At 47.8% G+C, this 19,084-nt stretch overlaps 1 protein-coding gene across 3 annotated transcripts in view; it reads right to left on the minus strand.

Moving 5' to 3' along the window:
* Positions 1–19,084, minus strand: part of RNF213 (ring finger protein 213) — a 3,248,263-nt gene that overhangs the window by 3,147,136 nt on the left and 82,043 nt on the right. The window lies entirely within an intron of this gene.

Below are 19,084 nucleotides of genomic sequence, written 5' to 3' on the forward strand. Positions count from 1 at the left end.
TATCTAGCTCCACCCCGATGTCCATCAGGCAACCCGGGGTAGTGTGAAGTGAGGCTGTAGCATTCCAAGGTAGACAGTCGGGATTCACTCTCGGCAAGGCCTCTCCGGATTGACTCAAGGACCCCATTCTCCTTGGACAGCGCAATCCCTCTAATATAGGCCTTGAAGGCCTCCCATAAAGTGGCCTGTGATGTTACCGAGCCCGTGTTCTTCTCAAAGAACTCTTCGATAGACACCTCGAGTTCGGAGCAGAACTCCTGATCAAGTAGGGAGAGGGGTTTCAACCTCCAGCAACGAGTCCGGCCGGGGTCTGGACCCCCAACCTATGGTAATAGTCACTGGAGAGTGGTCAGACAGGGTTCTGGGAAGGATCATCAGCTATATAACGTTCCCAACCAAATCGTTGGCGATCACCCATCGGTCAATACGGGAATAGGAATCGTGGACTGAGGAGTAGAAAGAATAGATGCGGGAATCCGGGTAAAAGAACCTCCATGCATTTACCATGGCCAGGCGTGGTAAGGATGATAGTGCAGCATAAGCTGCCCTGGAGAGATGACGGGGCTTGGAACCTGATCTATCAAGGGCTACGTCAAAGATTGTGTTAAAATCGCCCCCCCCAGAGAATGGGGATAAGGGCGAAGCCATCAAGAAGGGATGTGACCTGTGCATAAAACTCCGGGTCGTCCAGGCTAGGGCCGTAGATGTTCAGCAGAACCACTTCCTTGTTCTGAAGCGTGGCATGCAGCAGAACATACTTGCCTTGGGGGTCAATTTGTGAGGAAATAAGGGTGAACTTGAGGCTCTTGTGAATGAGGGTCATGACCCCGCGGCTTTGAGTGGAGAAATCAATAAAAAATCTATGGGGGGCCCCAGGCTTTGGCAAAACGTGAGCACTGTTCCGTGCGGGCATGTGTCTCTTGTAAAAAAAGAATCTTGGACCCATGGCGCTCGGCCTGCAGCTGGAGCTGCCTCTTTTTTATAGTTGCCCAACCCCCGTACGTTCCAGCTCATGAAGGTCAAGTCACTCTCGGCCATAGATGCAGTGGCGTTTGAGTCAGAGAGAATGTCGATAGCCAGTGGATGAGTGCCACACCGCGGTCCGCCTTCGCTGCCAGCGCCAACTTTAATAACAGAACACCAAACATGACCCACCCCCACCCACATCCCCCCCCCTAAACAGAGGGATGGCGATCCCAACCCCCCTCAACCAAAACCAAACTAGAGGCATCAGCGCCTGGGGGCCTGTAGGCCGAGCTAGCCGCGCCACTCCGGGTTGCGGCAGATCCAGTAGAACATAAGGTGCCCACAATAGACATTACATGTAACTTAGACCAGGTACTTTGCACATGGTGGTATGGCACATATTTGTAAGATAAGCAGAACAAGCAGGTTACGGGATAGAGGATCAGTGCAGCCCCAATGCAGGGAGGCGGCCGGACCTGGCCTCTCCCCGTCGGGCACAAAGGGTAACTGTAGGACCATGGTCAGAGAGAGAGGGTCAGCCTGGGAAATGTTCGTCCATAAACTTGGAGGCCTCCTCCGGAATCGTGAAAAAACACCTGGTTAGCGTGTTCTATGCGTAATTTGGCGGGATAGAGCATAGCGTATTTGACTGAGTGGTCTCGCAGCCTCCGTTTCACCACTTGAAGTCTTGCGTTCACGTTGGACGGCTGTTGAAAAGTCTGGGTAGAGATGAATCCTTGCACCGCCCAGTAGTAGCTCACCCTTGAGCCTTGCGGCCTTGAGGAGAGCGTCGCGGTCACGGTAGCTCAACACACGGGCTATGATGAGTCGAGGTGGGGCCCCCGGCTTAAGCTTAGCCGTCAGGGCGCGGTGTGCCCGCTCAATAGCAAAGTGGGGGGAAAGCTTGGGTGAATCCAGGAGTGACAACAATGTATGCTCAACAAATTCCTCCATTGGCTCATGGACTTAGTTCTCAGGAACCCCGATAATGCGGAGGTTGTTACACCTTGAGCGGGATTCCAAGTCCTCGTTCTTCTTCTCCACCTCAAGGACTCGGCCGGAGAGAGCAACAACCTCAGAGCGCAGGGCACCCAGCGCATCCTCAGCGGAGCCGACCCGTGTCTCGACCTCCGACACTCGGCTATCAGTCCTCTCAATGTGGGCCTTAATTGATGATATAGTGCCGTTCATGTCGTCTAGTTTTGAGTGAAGTGCGGTGAAGCCCTCCCGTATAAAGTCCATCATGTTTTGGGATTCAGGAGCTGTGTCAGATGAGGCGTCAGGGGCCTGCTCGGCGGTCTCCTCCGGCGATCTCACCGCTGCCTTTGCAAACATGTTGATGGAACTCTGTTTCCTCGCGCCCCCCTTGGTCATCCTGGCGACGTAGAAGGTCGGGTGGGGTGAGGGGGGGATGCCCAACAGCACAGGGAGGAGCTCGGACCGTATACCTCGTAGCTGCGGGTTGCGGGGTGCGGTATGGGACCGGAGGTAGCACGAAGGAGGAACCAGAGGCTGCGAGTTCAATGAGTAAGAGATATTGCGGCTGCCAGTGCAGGTTGATGGAGTTTAGTTAGCCCGGGGAGAACAACAGGCCCCTGGGGTGGGGGTGATGATGACCAGGGGTCGCCGTGGAGGTAGGGGTTGGCCAAGTGCAGGGCGGGCCGGCCGGCCGCAGCATCGGGAACAGCGATGTGGGGTAAAGTAGGTCCCAGGTGAACAGCAGATCCGGCACGGAGTGGTGGCTCCAAGGACCCCACGGCCCACTCAGGAGATAGGAGACCCCCCAGAGTAGGGGTGTGGGTGACCGGCAAGGTCCAGGGCCCCCCCCAGTAAGGCGAATGGGTGCAATCAGGGCTACAAAGCAGGGGGGGGCACACTGTTGGGTTGACGCAGTAGGCGCGGGGGAAGACCAGTGTTCCAAGTGTGCCCCAGAGTCTCGAGGCCAAGCGGGGGGTGGGGGCGGGGGAGGGCGCAGCAGCACCCCCCTTGACGTACCTTAATCACTCCTGGCCCGCCACACTAGACTGCAGGGGAGCGCGGCACTCGGTGTCCCGGGGCGCACCACGGCTCCACTCCGCGGGGGGGGCCCAGTAGAATGCTGTCCAGGGATCAGAGCGGGGCCCAGGGAAGGTCCAGCCACGGCAGCGTCGAGGGAGAGCCCGGAGAGGCGCCGGCCGCGGTCCCGGGGCAAGAGCAGGGCCGAGGCACCAGGGGAGGTCAGGCCCCGGCCGCGCCGAGGGAGCCTCCAGGGAGGCGCGAGCCGCCCAGTAGCAGCGGCAGCGGCCCCCCCCGCAGTAGCCGGAGGGGGCCCCAGGTCCAGAGCGGGGCCGAAGCACCAAAGGGGTCCGCTCCCGCAGGGCGGGCCCAGGTAGAGGTAGGCGGTGGGGGCCGGGATCACGGAGCACCTTGCGGGTCCACCTCAGAGTGGTCAGCAGAGTCAGAAGTGTAGAGGAGGGGGGTCTCCGGTGGAGCGCAACCAAGGATCCAGGAAGGAGCTGCGCAGCAGCAGCGATCGTAGCCGCAGCGCCCCCGGAACGGTGGGGGAGCCAATCCCGCTCGGCGGGTCCCAGTAGAAGCAGGTAATGGGGGACGGAACCCTGAGGAGCACCGCAGGTCTTCACCGGAGCGTCCCGCAGTCAGCGGGATGCAGGGAGGCAAGCGCGTCTCGCCCAGCCAGGTCTGATATTGGCGCGAAGACGCGCTGCCGATGGGGGAAGGGCGAAGTGGCCCCCAGATCTCAGGATCCCCAGCCACGATCCGAACAGGAACAGAACCGGGTGGTACCCCGTTGCCTCGGGATACGAGTCGCACTCTCCAGGGCCAAGTCACAGAGCCAGAAAGTGCCCAAAAAAGGATTGTGGGATCTACCCACCGTGGAGAGACACACTCAGGCGGCCATCTTGTTCGGCGCTCAACAGCGCCCCCAATGCAAACGTATCTGAGAGAACTTTACCAATGAAGTTTCCAAAGTAATCAAACTTAAATGCATAAGTTTTCCATGAAATCAATCTCTTCATGGAAGCCAGAATCCATCTTATTCGATTCCCAGCAACATTCAATTCTAGGTCCTTCTGACATTGCTCATTGGTAATAGAAGAATCCCAAGCAAAGTGACATAGCAACATACTATCATCACTCCCCACATTGCTCTGTATTGTCATTTCCTGACATTGCCAAACAGTACCAAATCCAAGAAAATATAATCCTGTACAGACCGACTAGAACGTCGAGCCAGGTAGATATGCCGGGCGTATCGCGCTTGACCACCCCATTAAGCACAACCAAATCTAAAGAGTTTGAAGAGGTAGACCATGTTAGTCTTTTTTCCCCCCCAGAGACCCCTCTTAGAAGGCAGATTACCAACATTGTTATCAATGACGTTCCTATCCGGGCGCGTTGAATTACGGTCTCCCAGTACTACTACATGGCACAGAATGTTTGTACCCATCCAGTCGGTGAGGTACAAGTCAATTCATCCAAGAATTCCTCTAAATGAGAAACTCCAATAGGCCAATAAATATTGATAACCAAAAAATTATATGTTTTTCCACAATCAACAGCAAGTACACCTGGCTGAATGGTAGTCTCAACAATCTTGGAGATGCAACCCCCAGATTTAATCAGGGTAAGTAGCACACCCGCCGGACGCCCTCCCGGCCTTCATGAGCTGCCTGGAATCATATGGTAAATCAGTCTAACCAGGGACACCATACAAGCCATGATTCCTGCATACAGATTATATCGAACTCTCACAATACCACATTCTTCTCGATTAGACAGTATGTGAGAGTGGCCCTGGAATTCCAGGAAACTATAGACATTTGTTTTTACCACTAAAGATTCCCAGTGCCACACAATGAACGCCAATTGTCATAAAGTGCTGCTGGCAACCAAGACCATTCTCGCCAGTCTACAGAATCGTGCTCTTTCACTGGGGCAAAGTAGACGCTCCTCATATTGACTGTCATTTTTGAAGGATTCCTGTCCTATGCACGGTTATCCCAGGTGGACTTTTTCCCCAATCTGAATTAGGCTTTGCAATTTGCTCCCCAATTCGAAGCCTGCTGAGCTCAGAGAAGAAAGCTCTCTCAAGATTGTTTCAAGCACCACTCTGGAACGAATGTACAGCAGAACCCGGTCTATGCACTCTTTATCAATTCGACCCCATCGATATCTTTGGTTGAAAATAAGCGCATTTAGTCATTTCTGTAAACGGGGTCAAAATATTTCCACAAAATACTGCAGTCGTCATTAAAGAGACGCTCCACCAAAATTGTATACGATTGCGTTGTGCCAAATGAGGGCTGTTTCCCTAGGTTATCACCCCCCCCAACTTTCCTTTTGTACATTTTGTTAAATAATAGATTTTCCTCTGAACTTTCAGGACTTTTTAATGCCTCTCAAAATGCTCTACTTATTGTAATCGCCATAGTTCTTCTCGATTTTCTCCCCTTCACTCCCTCGTTCCCTGAACGGGCATCTAAGCTTTTCTGAAAGGATCGATTTACAGGGAACTTCATGGACAGAGTAGTTATGAATCCTACTGGACTCCCCCTGGGACAAGCGAAGATAGTCATTTGACCCTAAAGCAGGCTCCACCGCTATTACTGCCCCTTCTGTTTGGGTTGCAATGGTTAAGGCAAAATTGTCTGTGTACACAACTCTTAATATACAAGTTGGAGGACTTAAACCCCGACTCCTGACCAATCCCAACCAAAAGAGCAACAAAAGACCCATTTTCCAAGATGTTTACTTGTGTTTCTGTCTATGCCGAGGAGTTCACCGTTATGCCAGCCAGGCCATAGAAACAGAGTCCTGAGCAGTACTTCTTTCCTGCCGTATTGTCATCAGGATACTCACTTTTTGGCTAGCTGAAGGGAATTTGGCTTTACTGCAGTGTAGGCTAATGTAAAGTCACTTTCCGAAACACTGTCCAGAGTTACCATTTTGTTATGAATTTGAATTTAAGGATTTTTGAATGGCGTGCATTAGTGACTTCTGAATGGGAATATTATACATACAAGATGACTTCTTATTTTTTATGCCCCTTAGCATTTTTTGTTTTTTGCCCCTGAATGCGTTTCGCGTTTTGCTTTACTTTCCTACCAACGGGAGAGTACAGTCCACATTTAGTTTACCAAGAGGTAAGTGAGCCCCGACCCCCAGTTACCCTCATCTGACCGATGTGCCTGCTATACTCATCACATCTTCCCGATTTATCACATTGAGAAGGCAAGAGGGGTTCACCTGACCATCTGTCATTGGTTGACAAACAGCATTGTACAGTTGGTCAAAGTTTAGTAAGTCTCGGAGGTCAGAGTCCTGCGCAGAATTTTGTACATTAGTCAGAATTGAATTGAGCAAAATGGTCTGTGTTCTCAGCTCCACTTTAATACTATCGCAAAGTGTGACAAGAGGACAAAATATAATTTAGAGCCACCATAGCAGTTTGAGTTGACCGTTATTAGTATTTCCTGGAATTTGCAGTGAAGCAGATTGCTTGTGCCTCCGCGGACGAAGGGTCGACTCATAAGAGATTGAAAAATGTTTGTCCTCCGGGGAAGGAGCCGAGAATATTGTGGGGAGATAAATGTACATGCTGAAGTTTCACGGTCATCCTTCTGAAGAGCCAACATTTCATCATCTGTTACTGCGGCGTGCTCCACTCCTCCTTCCGGCGTTACTCTGACATTCTCTTTTTCCCACCTGTTAAAATAGGTTATGATTTTACTGGGAGCTTTTTCCTTCTGCAAAGGGAGTTGAGTGCTAGCTTTACCAGGAGACCCGATTTCATGTATCCCTTCATTGGGTGGATTAGGCAATGACAAATTACGAGCCAACTCAAAAATGTTATCTGCAATTTTACAATATGGCGGTTTCGATCACCTTCTCAGGGCATACATGATCAATGTACTGCAGACTGCAAAGTAATGTGTAAAGTTATAAATGTAACCTTTCTGTCCAATGCATCACAACACTGCTAAATAAGAATGCCATAAACAGAGCTATTAAAGAATACAGGTTAGAATAGCGCTTACCGTGCGAGAAACCACTCTTTCAATCAGGGAAAAAAGGATTGCACTCCACGAGACTGCAAACTGCACACATGGACACGCGCTGACGTGCAGTGAGCAGCTCCAGACTGTACACTTGAGCACACATGGAATACGTTAGTTATTCAGTCTCTTGTATCCAAGGGTTTGCAATGGTGTGTTGAGACCACAGTGAGTTTCCTAGGTGTCGGAAGCATCCCGTTGCCCCATACATCGATCAACACCTCCGACGCAGCCGCAGTGTTAGCCTTTAAGTACCAGAGGATGACCCACAGAACATTCATAGACAGGAAGCACCCCAGAATATGCTGCAGTATAGTTAGGCTTAGGATGCATCTTGATGCCCCCACCAGCAGTCATATGCTCCAACACCACTTTGGGAAGACCACTAGTACATTTAGACATTGGTGGTATAACCAATCCCACCGTGAGTGAAACAAGACTATTGTAGGAAAGACAAGATATGGTTAAAGACTCCAGCTCTCAAAGATCATCGGAGGCAAAAACATTAAATGTGGATTTAAAAAAAAAAAGCATTGTTTTAGCCAATTCCACATGTTTACAGAAACAGATTGACCTTGGCCAGAACAGATCAAAAGCTTTGTTCACAACTGTACAAAAACGCTGCTTTCCCTGCATGACCATTTCTCATCCCTTAACTTGGTCAGGTGAATACATGTAATGCTTACTTTATGGATAAAAAAAACAAGACTTGATTAGGAAGGAAATTGATACTCAGCCACCTGATCAACAGGCAGTTGTGTTAAACAAAGAGATAACATTATGGCGGAACCGATCCGTCCTAGGTTTGTATTCTCCCCAATGAATCCGTAAAGTCTCCAATCTTATGCTTAAGCCTAAGCCTACACGCTTAAATTATGATCCCATCCCAGCATATCTAGCTAAACATGTGCCTGCATTAAATGGGCTCATCTGCTCAGTTATAAATGCTTCCCTGAATGGTATATCCCAATAGATTTGAACAAAACATATCCAATGCCACTCTTAAAAAGAAAAACTACATTGAACCATAGTACTTTCAAATAATCGTCCGATTGCAGGTCTCTACACATCCAAGATCCTAGAAAAAAGTTATTGTGCAATTGAAGAATTATTTGGCAGAACATAGGATCCTGGATGTGCATTGGTCCAAATTCAGGCCAGGACTTGGGACCGAGACAGCACTCGTCTCAGTCTGGGATGATAGTCTAAAGGCTACCGATAAGGATGATATTAGCATGCTAGTCATGCTGGACCCATCGGCAGCCTTCAATACAGTTGGACTTTGATATCCTTACCTCAAGACTTTTTACGGTGGCTAAGGTGTCCAAGGAATCCCTGAAATGGTTTACCTCTTTTTTTATCCAATCAGACACAGCAAGTCAAGTTGGGCTCATACACCTCTAACTCCCTACCGGTTAAGTGTGGTGTGCCCCAGGGTTCATCACAGTCTCCATTATTGTTTAAGGTTTACATCTGCTGTGAGGTTGGCATCATGGAAGGAGACAGACGACAGATTCAATATGTCCCGATGATGTAAGGCCTAACTTGCCCTATGCGAAGGTGAGATTTCCCTACCTAAAGAAACTAAGGATAGTGTCTGTCAGTAAATTCAAACTTAAAAATCGGTGTGTCCGAAACCTATGCTTGCCCTCATGACTAAAACAAAACAATGTGTAGGGATGTCAACCATAAACTAAACAGTGTTGCAAAAGTAAAGTTCCAAGTCATTTCCAGCTGTGGCTTATTCTTCAGCTCCTTCTTCCAAAGTACAAACAAGTTCACTCCTCCCCAAATACAAACAAGTTCACCACAGTGTTAAGTTACACTATCTTGAACTTAAAGTAATACAGTTCTACAACTTTCTCTGGATTCCCTTCCAAATTCAATACAGTTTCATTGCAGCAAGTCTCGGGATTCCAGCAATTCTTCACAACTCAGGGTTCACTTCCCCAAACTTTAAATGCACCAATAGTAGTGTTTTCCTTTTCAGCTTATAGGGGTTCTGAGGTCTGGATACAGTTGTTAAACCACATGGTCCACCCATCACAGGTCGCCTTCTCTTTCCCACTCCATGCTTAGCATCCGCCAAGTGTATAGATTATTGTCCTTGAAGCATGGTTTCGGGGCTTTATCAGTTTGATATTCAGCAAACAGAGTTTCTTAAATGCAGTTTAAAAAACAAAGTTTCCCAGGCAGTCCGAGTCCTTAATTCGACTTGGTTTACTATTTTCTTTCAGTGCGTGATTCAACATTAGCAGATTTGCTATGCCTCGCGCCACTTTCCTTTCTTTCATTCATAGAACTGCCCAGCTCCATCTGCAACGAGAGCATGTATTCCCTCTGCACTGTTCACTACTTTCGCAGCCCGCCTGGAGCACCCTGGTCTCTGGGTAATTGCCCCAGCACTCACTGGTTGTCGGCATCTTCCGCCGCCGGCTCTCACTGCCTCTCCCCTTCGCACTGGCTGCTGCTAGGGACTGGCGCTCGGCTGGCACAGGCAGCTTCAATTCTTCTGCAAGACCTGACAGCATCCTCTTTGCTCTGGCCTCGCCGCTGCTCTGTTTGCTCCCACTTTGTACAGGAGACTCCCCTCGGCTTGGGGAGGTCAGCCGGCGTCCCGTCTCCACCTTGGGTCCCACCAAAGTGTTGACTGAGTGGTGTTAGTTACTCTCAGTTGCTTTTGGTCTCAGTACTAGAGGGGCGCGTGTATGTGTGTTCATTACTCCCAGTTGTCTCTTCCTCGTCTCAGTACTGTCAGGTGTCCCAAGAGGGGGAAGAAGGGGAGCCGACCTACAGGGGAGTGTTAGGTTGGTTTTCACTAGGATGGGGGGGGGGGGGGGTTACCATGTCTCGCCTAAAGGCACCACACTCCCAATTTCCAGGACCCTCCGCCCATGTGATCCTCCCTCGCTTGTCCACTCTAACGAAATAGTTAAAGCGGTTTATTTTCATCTCAAATTGTTGAAACCTTTACCACTTATTTCAGAGACAGATCGTTCAGTGGTAGTTGGTGCATTCGTTAACTCTAGGTTAGACTACTGCAACACTACTGCAACACCTTGCTCATGGCCATCCCAAAAGGCCAAATGTGGCATCTGCAGGTTGCTCAAAATGCGTCTGTTGGGCGCTCAGGTCCAGATAAATCTTCATTGACCCTCTTGTTTATTGCTTGGTTCTGTGAGATATGCAAGTTTTAAAATGCTAATTATATATGTTTTAAAATCAATTAAATCAATCAGTACACCCCAGAGACTACTGAAATGCAAACAGCATTTTCCATATTAACTTGAATTGTGCCGAAGGCCTTTTAGCAAAAATCTTCTTCGGCCAAAATATATCACTCTACTTGGTTCACAGCGAGTTTACCTTGGAGTTAATTGGTTTCCAAATGGTAGCAGGGCCAGAGCAGTCACTACAGCTTGCTAGAAGCAGTATACTGGTTTTAAAGTTATAGTAAATACTTTTGCTCATCAACCAATAAGGAAATGCCCACACAAAAGCTTAGATCCAGTTTTCCTCAGTGAACGCGTTTCTTTTGCTTAGGATAGTCACATCCTTACACTACAAATAAATGCTGATGCAGAGCATCCACAGTGCTCCCCAGTCGATCTCTTGGATGCATCGGGATAGATTCCTGGCAAGTGAAGAGGTTCCTGGTGCAGTGCGTCAGCTTTTGTGACAAACCGGAGAGGGAGAAAGTAACTCTAATCGTCCCCCCTACACAGAGTCATTATTTGACCTTTTTAACATGGCAGCCAGCAAACTAGTGTGGATCACCACACACTTTTGCTGGAATACTGCAGAGCAAACTCAGGTGAGGTGTATTTCAATGGAATCCGAGAGCGCCAACACCTATGACCGCTCCCAGGTAACCCCACACATTCCTTTGGGAGTTCCTGGCCGGAGTGCCATTAGCAAAGTGGCCCTACGTTTTCACTCCCATTGTCCACCCAATTACAGAGCAGGGAAACAAAGCACAGTTGCCTGGTAACTGGATTTAACACTAGAGGCTTCATTTTGGAAACCTCCTTGAAGAGATTCCTATGCTAGATAAGAACTGAAGTAGTAACACTGTGTGAGACTAGGCAACACTTATCTGCTTGGTATTCGGTAAGCCACCTTTTGGTATAGGTCTGTACTAAGCAAGTTGGTAGTGTGACTGAGCAGCCAGGCCCATCTCAAGAGTGTAAATGTGAGCTGTAGCAATGAAATTCGTAAATACAAGTAACCAAGTAACACATTCAACATTTCAGTTATAAATCCAAAAGCCGGCCTCCAACAAAGGCAATCAACTAAGGCTCCTGTCGGGGCCGCCCAGAACAGCACCAGCGAGAGCGGACACCTTGCTCCAGCCCTGCACGATCCTTCCCAGCCCCTCCAGTAAGATTTCTGTGTACCGGCTCACCCATTATATCACCATATACTGGTTCAACTTCCAGCCCTAGTGCAACACCCACTACCCAGCCCCGGCCACCCACATGATCCCCCGCTCAGCCCTACTCAACGGCAAGATCACTTCGCCTCTTCCTAGCAGCCAACAGGAGTTTACTGCCGCAGCTCACTACGAACCGAAGGAAATCTTGACACTTTCGCACCTACATAAACAGCTATGCTGTAGCCTCTGCACTTCACTACCTAAGCCCTAGACTTTCCATGAGCTCTGTTGTACAACGCTGGCCTACCTGCCTTAGCCATAGGTCTGCGTTTTGCTGAGTCACTGATACGTACGAATGGTGAGATGCAATGTATTAGACAACTGTCTGATGCCAAACACGTATTTGCCTTATGTCGGACGTTTTAATTGCTATATACCTAGGTCTGATGCTTAATTTCTTTTTGCCACATGTCAAACACTTTAATTGCTACTTGCCTCTGTCCGATATTTAAGATGCTAAGTGGCGCTGCACAACAGTTAGTGCAACTCCACCTTCCTCGTCTTACTGCACCTGGCCTATCATTTCTATTGCCAAGCCTCCATGTGGCTTCCAGCGTTCACTCGTCAACCCATAATACTAGGGAGCCGCAACGTATCAACGCCAAGTACTACTGCTCACCTGTATGCCCTAAGGTGCACCATTGCGCCCTTGCCTTAGGACTATCCTTGCTCACTACCCGAGCAACTCCAGACCACCATCTCCAAGACCCATGTTGACTACACCCAACACCCCAACTCTCACAACACAAATGATACCAAGCGCACCCAGCACAAGGTAGAGCCTCCTTAATACTGACTCTACTCTGCTCCCCTTGACGAGCGCTACCGCAGCCTCAGCTGCACAGGCTAACTCAGCCCTACTAGTACTCAACCCCCCCCATAAAACTCAACCCTTATTAGGTTTCAGTTAGTTGAGTACAATTAGCCTGACATGCTGCTTGCTAGTCTCCAAGGGACACTGGTACCTAATTTAAGGGCCACGATCTTACTTAAAGTAGCTAACCCTGAACCACAATCCGGCAGCAAATCTATTTTGCAACTGCCCACCACTAAAATGACCACTGACCTTAGCATGCACGACCACCCGCTATGCACAACAGGTGCCTATGTCCAGTTCAATAATGGCCTTACAAAACTCGTGTCACTGCCCCTTTCCGTTCCCCTGCCCTACACCATTCCTACCCAAGGCTCCTCCTTTCCCACCTCCTGCAACGCAGACACGCACCCCAATAACTAGTCAACCCAGACCCAAACTTGATACCAGACCTACCACCACACCCAGTAGGATTTCCACAGCCTCCAGCCCTTCAACTATACCAAAGCCCACCACACCTTGCACTGGAGTCCTGCAACTCAAACGACTCAAATCTAGATTACCAAAATCTCTCGTGATCACCTCACATCCTATTTTAGGAAACATAAGACTTTCGAGACTTGCCAAGTAAGGCCTTCCCTCCTGGGCACTCCAATAGGCTACCACACCACACACTAGAACCAATGCCCCACAAAAGCACTGATGCATAGAATGAACCACCGCAAAGACACCATGATACATGACATCACTACGCAACCCAAGCTACACATACCTTACACCACCATCGACCCTGCTCGCTCTACTCCCCGGCCAGAACTCACTCCTCGCCTTAAAGGTGCCCTTCTCAATGTACAATCATTAGGAGCCCATGCCAATGACACAGCGTTATTCTAGACCAGCATATAGACTGCCTAGCGATTACGGAAATGTGGCTTCATTAAGTTTCAGGCCCTCTGCTATCTTTGGCCATTCCCCCTGACTACACTATACTCCAGGCTGACCGCCAAGACAAAACAGGAGGCAGAGTAACTATTATAGCAACATCCTCTATAGAATTCAGAGCCTGCCCATTAGGATGCTGTAGATGGTTATGAGCTTCTCCTCAAACTCACCCCTGACCCCAAATCCACCATGAACTTCCTGATCTATAGTGCCCCTAACAATGTCAACCACCCAGAATCAGATATTCTGCTCCTCATCACCCCGTACCTTTAATCGAATACCAAAAAGGGGACACTAACCTAGGCTTCAACGACAAACTGGATCACAAAGCCAGTGCACTTTATTCAGCCCTCCACGAAATGCAGTTTACCCAACATGTCAATTCACCCACGCACTCTAAAGGAAGAATGCTGTACTGGAGTTTGACATTAAACACCAGACTATCGATCAAATCTATTTCAGAAATCAGTTTGTCGGACCACTATCTAATTAACTTCATCCTAATGATGCATAGCTCTCAAGGATCACTTCCCCCCTTTCATTGTCCCATTGCAAAGAGAAAAACCCGCACTCTCACTGGTGACAGCCTTACCCCCCATTCTAACGGAATCCCTGAAGACCTTCTCCCCCGAGAAACCCCTCCCACCCCATCTGCTACCAACCCCGCACTCATTGCCTCCTTGTACCACAACTGCCTCAAGTCCACCGTAGAGGCAGTAGCCGCACTCCAGACCAAAATTCCCTGTGCTGCCAAGCGAACCAACCTTTGGTTTAACGAAGAACTCGTGCTACTCAGTGCAATAAAAGGGCATTGGAACACTGACACAAAAAGGCCCCATCCACCACGTCGGCCAATGCATTTCTAGCAGCTAATAAAAATTACAAAACTGCTGTTATAACCCACAAAGCCAACTCGCTCAACACGTGCATCAATAACGCCTCCTCGAATTCCAAAGAATAATTCTCCATTCTCAGGGAATTGGAATCTCCCATGCCCTCCACCATCCCATCAACTCTAGTAAAGCCTGGTGCACAACCATCCAGAAAGCACTAGCTTCCAAAATATCACACTCCAAAACAAAATGCTTGCCAAAAGGAATCTCTTGGCTAGTAAAAGCTCACCTCCCCTAGAACCAGATGCTGTTTTTAAAAAAAATAAAAAAATAAAAAATAAACACAGACACCATGCTCAAATTTTCCAGAGTCTCCCAAGACCAGGTCCTTAACACCATCTCCACATTAAAACCATCCAACTGCAGAGGCGATAGCTTCCTAGTGCACCTAGTCAAACTGTGCGCCCACGTTAACACCCATTATCACTAACTTTGTTAATGCTTCCTTCAACGCCAACATCAAAGAAGCATGGCTCACACCTCTTCTCAACAAACATCTTTTGGCCCCACCATACAGACAAACTACCGCCCCATAACCACTGTGCCCTTTCTGCTAAAAATAGTTGATAAAATAGCGGACTCACAAGTCCAAATCTACTTAGAAACTAACAAGCTGCTAGGAGCCAGACAATCTGCTTTCAGGCCCAATCATAGCACAGAGACGGCCCTATTATAACTAAAAATCCAGATGGATGGCATAAGAGATTCAGGTAATCTATGCATCCTCCTCTTAGTCTACCTCTCTGCCACGTTTGATCTGGTGGACCATGACAAACTATGTACAGCTTTAGAAGCAAACTTCAATTTCTCCACTGAAGCCACCCTCTGGGTCAAATCTTTTCTAGCTGAACGCACCTCAAGAGTTTCTATTGGAAACAAGGCCGCTGATCCTATTTTTGTACCCTTTGGGGTTCCCCAAGGTTTGTGCTCGTCACCCACGCTGTATAATGCATACAAAAAACTCCTTTTTGCAGACTTGGATGCCATGGGTGTCAGAAACAAACTTCCCTTATGACACCTAAATCCTCATACCCATTACTGCAAAATTATGAGCGTGACAAAACCTCCATTAAGAAGGTGTACTCTATTATCCAAAACTGAATGGCTTCCAACAGTCTATGCCTCAGCGATGAAAAAACAGAGATCCTCCTCATAGGCTCTCTCGCTGGCTTAAAATCTCTACACACCAACTACTCTACCATTGATGGACAGCCATTCCAGTTTTCAAGCAAATCAAAACACTAGGTGTCCACCTTGACTCCAACCTCACATTGACCAAACAAATCAGTGCCCTCTCCTACGACCTATACGGCAAAACTCATTGCACTCAGTCGCCAATTCCTGACCCCACAAACTACCTCACCCTGGCCCGAGCGCTCATACTATCCAAATTAGATTACTGCAACACCCTCCTTTTAGGAACCACAAGAACAAACCTATCCAAACTCACAATCCAAAATCCAACTGCTGCAAAACAAAGCCCTACCAGCAGCCTTTGGATTAAAGAGAAATGAACATATTTCACATATCCAGAGGGAAGTTCACTGGCTGCCCATACAAGCTAGAATCCTTTTCAAAACACTGTCACCCACAAATGCGCCACCAAAGTAGCCCCTCCCTACCTCAAAAAGGTCCACCAGAACCCTTCGATCTGAAGCCAACACTTAGTTGTCCCAAGATTTAAGCCTACCAGGGCCAAAAGGATTAGCTTCCCAGTAGCAGCACCCAAGGTCTGGAACTCCCTCCCTTCCCACATTAGAAATGAGCCTTCAGACCTGCATTTTAAAAGTTTCGTTAAAACCTGGCTCTTTAACAAATTCTAATTTGCTACCTGCTATCTGTGTAAACATAGCACTGCGTACATAGCAACCTAAAACTGATTTTTTCTACCTACCTGCTCAACCCACCTGTAAACCAAATGCAAATATGTGTTTCATATCATTCCTAATGTGAACTATGATCTGAATGTAATGCCCTCATCCTGTAACCAGACAAGTATGCTCTCTGTAACCTACACCGCGATACCTCCGGGTTAGGGAGCATTACATATATGTTATAATTAATGTGTATTTAACATCAATTTTTAAATAAGCGTTTTTTAAAAAGACAATACTTGTATCAAGGTAAATACACTTTAAAAATCACTTTTTTCCAGAATCAGTCTAACTTGGTGGATACTCTTTGGATATGCTTCTTACACAATTCCTACACCCTGAGGGGACTTCATTCACAAGGACAGTAATGGCATTTATATATTGCACTAGTCCTACTTTGCAGAAAGGAAAGATTTACAGAAGGAAAACTGTTAAACAGGTTGTCAGTACACGTGAGGACACTCAGATCTTCCAATGAAATCTAGACAAACCTTTCCCAGCAATAACAGTCTAAAACAAGTTACCACCTACGGGACAAACAATATCAAAGTCAATGGGCTAGAAGAGTCTGCACTTCTTAGAATCAAAGTCTTGCACAAAGTTAGCGAGTTTGTAGAAAAATCACTTGTTGGGTCAGAAGCCGTTAAGCATGTGGAAAGCAGAGTTGCAATCAACTGTAAAGGTAAGCCACTGCAAAATCTCTATTGAGAAAAGCACAGCTCCAAAACAATGGGGTACGTACCCTAAGTCTACAGAGTACCTCTGGTTTGAAGAAGAGTGCCTGCTGCATTCTGTCCTGTTGCAGCGATGCAGGCCCTGGGTTCCTGAGCCTCAGTCGTGGGGACAAGAGTGATGACATCTAGAAGACTCCTGCGGCAAGCACTTTTGAGGTCGTCGGCAACTACGGGCACTTTTCGGTTCAGCTGTGCGGTTTCAGCGCTCGGTACACAGCACCGTTGTGGATCTTGGATACCGTTAGGCTTCCTTCACTCCTTGGATCCTGCACTCTGGTGAGGGGACTCAAGCTCGGGTCGTCCTGCTTCTGGAGGGTCCTTCAGAGACTCCTGGAGCTTCTGGCCAGATTTAAGACATTGCACTAGACTACGGATTTCTCTACCCCTGGCACTTGGTGCTTGCAGCTGTGAAGTACAGCCAGTCGTGGAAGGTGGTCCAGTGGACTTCATTTCGGGGTTAGTTGGTCCCACTTACCCAAGGGAAGATGTTGTCCCTTCAGAAGCTTGTCTGTTGAATTGAAAAATGAGTTTTAACACAGGAGCAGGGCCTCACTGGGCAATTAAAAGGTCCAGGAGGATGGAGCAAGCTTTGTTCGTAGTTTCTTCGTCAGGTGTTTCTCCCAGTGGTCGACTCTGCCTCTAGTCCCAAAACCCTCACCATTTAAGCAGGTGTTTCCCATTCATGCACAGCCTAGGCTGTCAATCACACAGCAGGGTGGCTGTCCTGAAATTATAGCCAGCCAGCCAATCAGGACTGGTTGCATTCAGGCATTCCTAGAGACAAAGGACAGGGCAGTTTCGTAAACCTCCCTCACATCCTGTCTTTCTAGACACACTGGAGCCTGAGGCAGGCTACAGGGCCGAAGCCCGCCAAAGGCAAAACAAAGGGCTCAAACCTGGCTCAACGCACAGAGTTAAACCCAAGAAAGACCAAACAGAAAATAAAAAAAAGAAGACCGGGGCCATTTTGACAAAATGGTCACCCATGGGTTATGTACTTACTACAGCTGAGGGTTCAGCCTGCGGTAGAAAGGCACAAGGTAGTTTAAACCACTGCCACTGGGCATTTAAAGTAGGGAGGGTAACATAAAAAAAATGTTACATGAGAATGTAGAATAAGGGGCTACTTGGTAACCCCATCCACCCCCCCAGCACTCCACATAAGATGGTGTGTGCTGGACCTACAAAAAGAAAAAAGGTAAGTAAAGTCAATTTCAATTTACTATTCTTGGGAACGGTAGTTCACACAAGAAAAGGTGTTTAAACCTTATGAGAAATTTAAAGGGATTTCTCTGTGACACTGCACTGAAGGTGCTGTGTGTCACCATACTAAAAGTAGATGCCTATGGAGTTTGTCTGACTCCAAAAACAGTTCAAACACAATCGAAATTAGGTCAAAACACGAGAGTGAGAAAAAGATCTCACTCACTCCCGGGTTAAAATTAAAAAGTCCTAAAGTCCAGCAAAAGAGCCTGGGGTCTCTAAGGTTGAAGGGAATTAGCATAGAAATGAGAATTCTCCATAACGTTCTGTAAAACAGAATGTGTGAATCTACTAGATGAAAGTTAGAATCAGCACAACTTCCCTGGTCAAAGTACTAGCCCAGGGAGACAAGTGGCCCCAAAATGGGGTCTACAAGGGTTCCCAAGGCCAAATACGTGTCCCCAGTGAGACCTGGGTGAGTTTCAGTGGAGAGAAATAGTCCGGACACCATTAAAGACAAGCAAAACAAGAGGAGACCACAAAAGGGAGAAAAAAAGCCCATTACCCAATGTTGGGCTAACATAACTAAAATAAAAAAATAAAAAAAATGTTGGAGGCTGGCCTCTGATCAGAGGTCTACTCACCCAAGGTTTACTATAAGGGGGACAGAATTCTGGGGATCCCCAGAGCTACAAACCCCAAAAACTTCACCCATCAAGTTTGCTTGCTTTATGAGACCATAACAAGAAAGGTACAAAGCAGGTAGTTTCAGCATCAAACTGAAGACTGAGAAAATGCATTTCAGGTTCAGAAAATCCAATCTAGCATGAATGGCATTGTCTGCCATGATGCAGGACCAAGAGCTGAACCTACAGGCAACACAGAGGCCAATGATCATTGTAGTGAGAAACAAAATATAGGCTTGTTCCTAGCTGTGCAGAAAACAGAGCGGCAGAAGAAAGGGATGCACAAAGCAAGGATTTGTTTTGAGCAAGTTTATTGCTGCAAATGTGGTGCTCCCTCGATTTTCCATTTTAACTTTTGCCGTTCAAAGGGCGTGCCAGTATACTACGCTGAAGCCAGGGCTTGCCACATGTTTGAAGAAAAAGGAGTTGGGGTTTTCAGTAGCCCAGAGACTAAGCAGCGTGTCTCATCTACACTATCTTC

Source organism: Ambystoma mexicanum, chromosome 3q (genome assembly GCF_040938575.1).
Source record: "Ambystoma mexicanum isolate Mex_15411 chromosome 3q, UKY_AmexF1_1, whole genome shotgun sequence".
In the NCBI taxonomy this organism is placed as follows: domain Eukaryota; kingdom Metazoa; phylum Chordata; class Amphibia; order Caudata; family Ambystomatidae; genus Ambystoma; species Ambystoma mexicanum.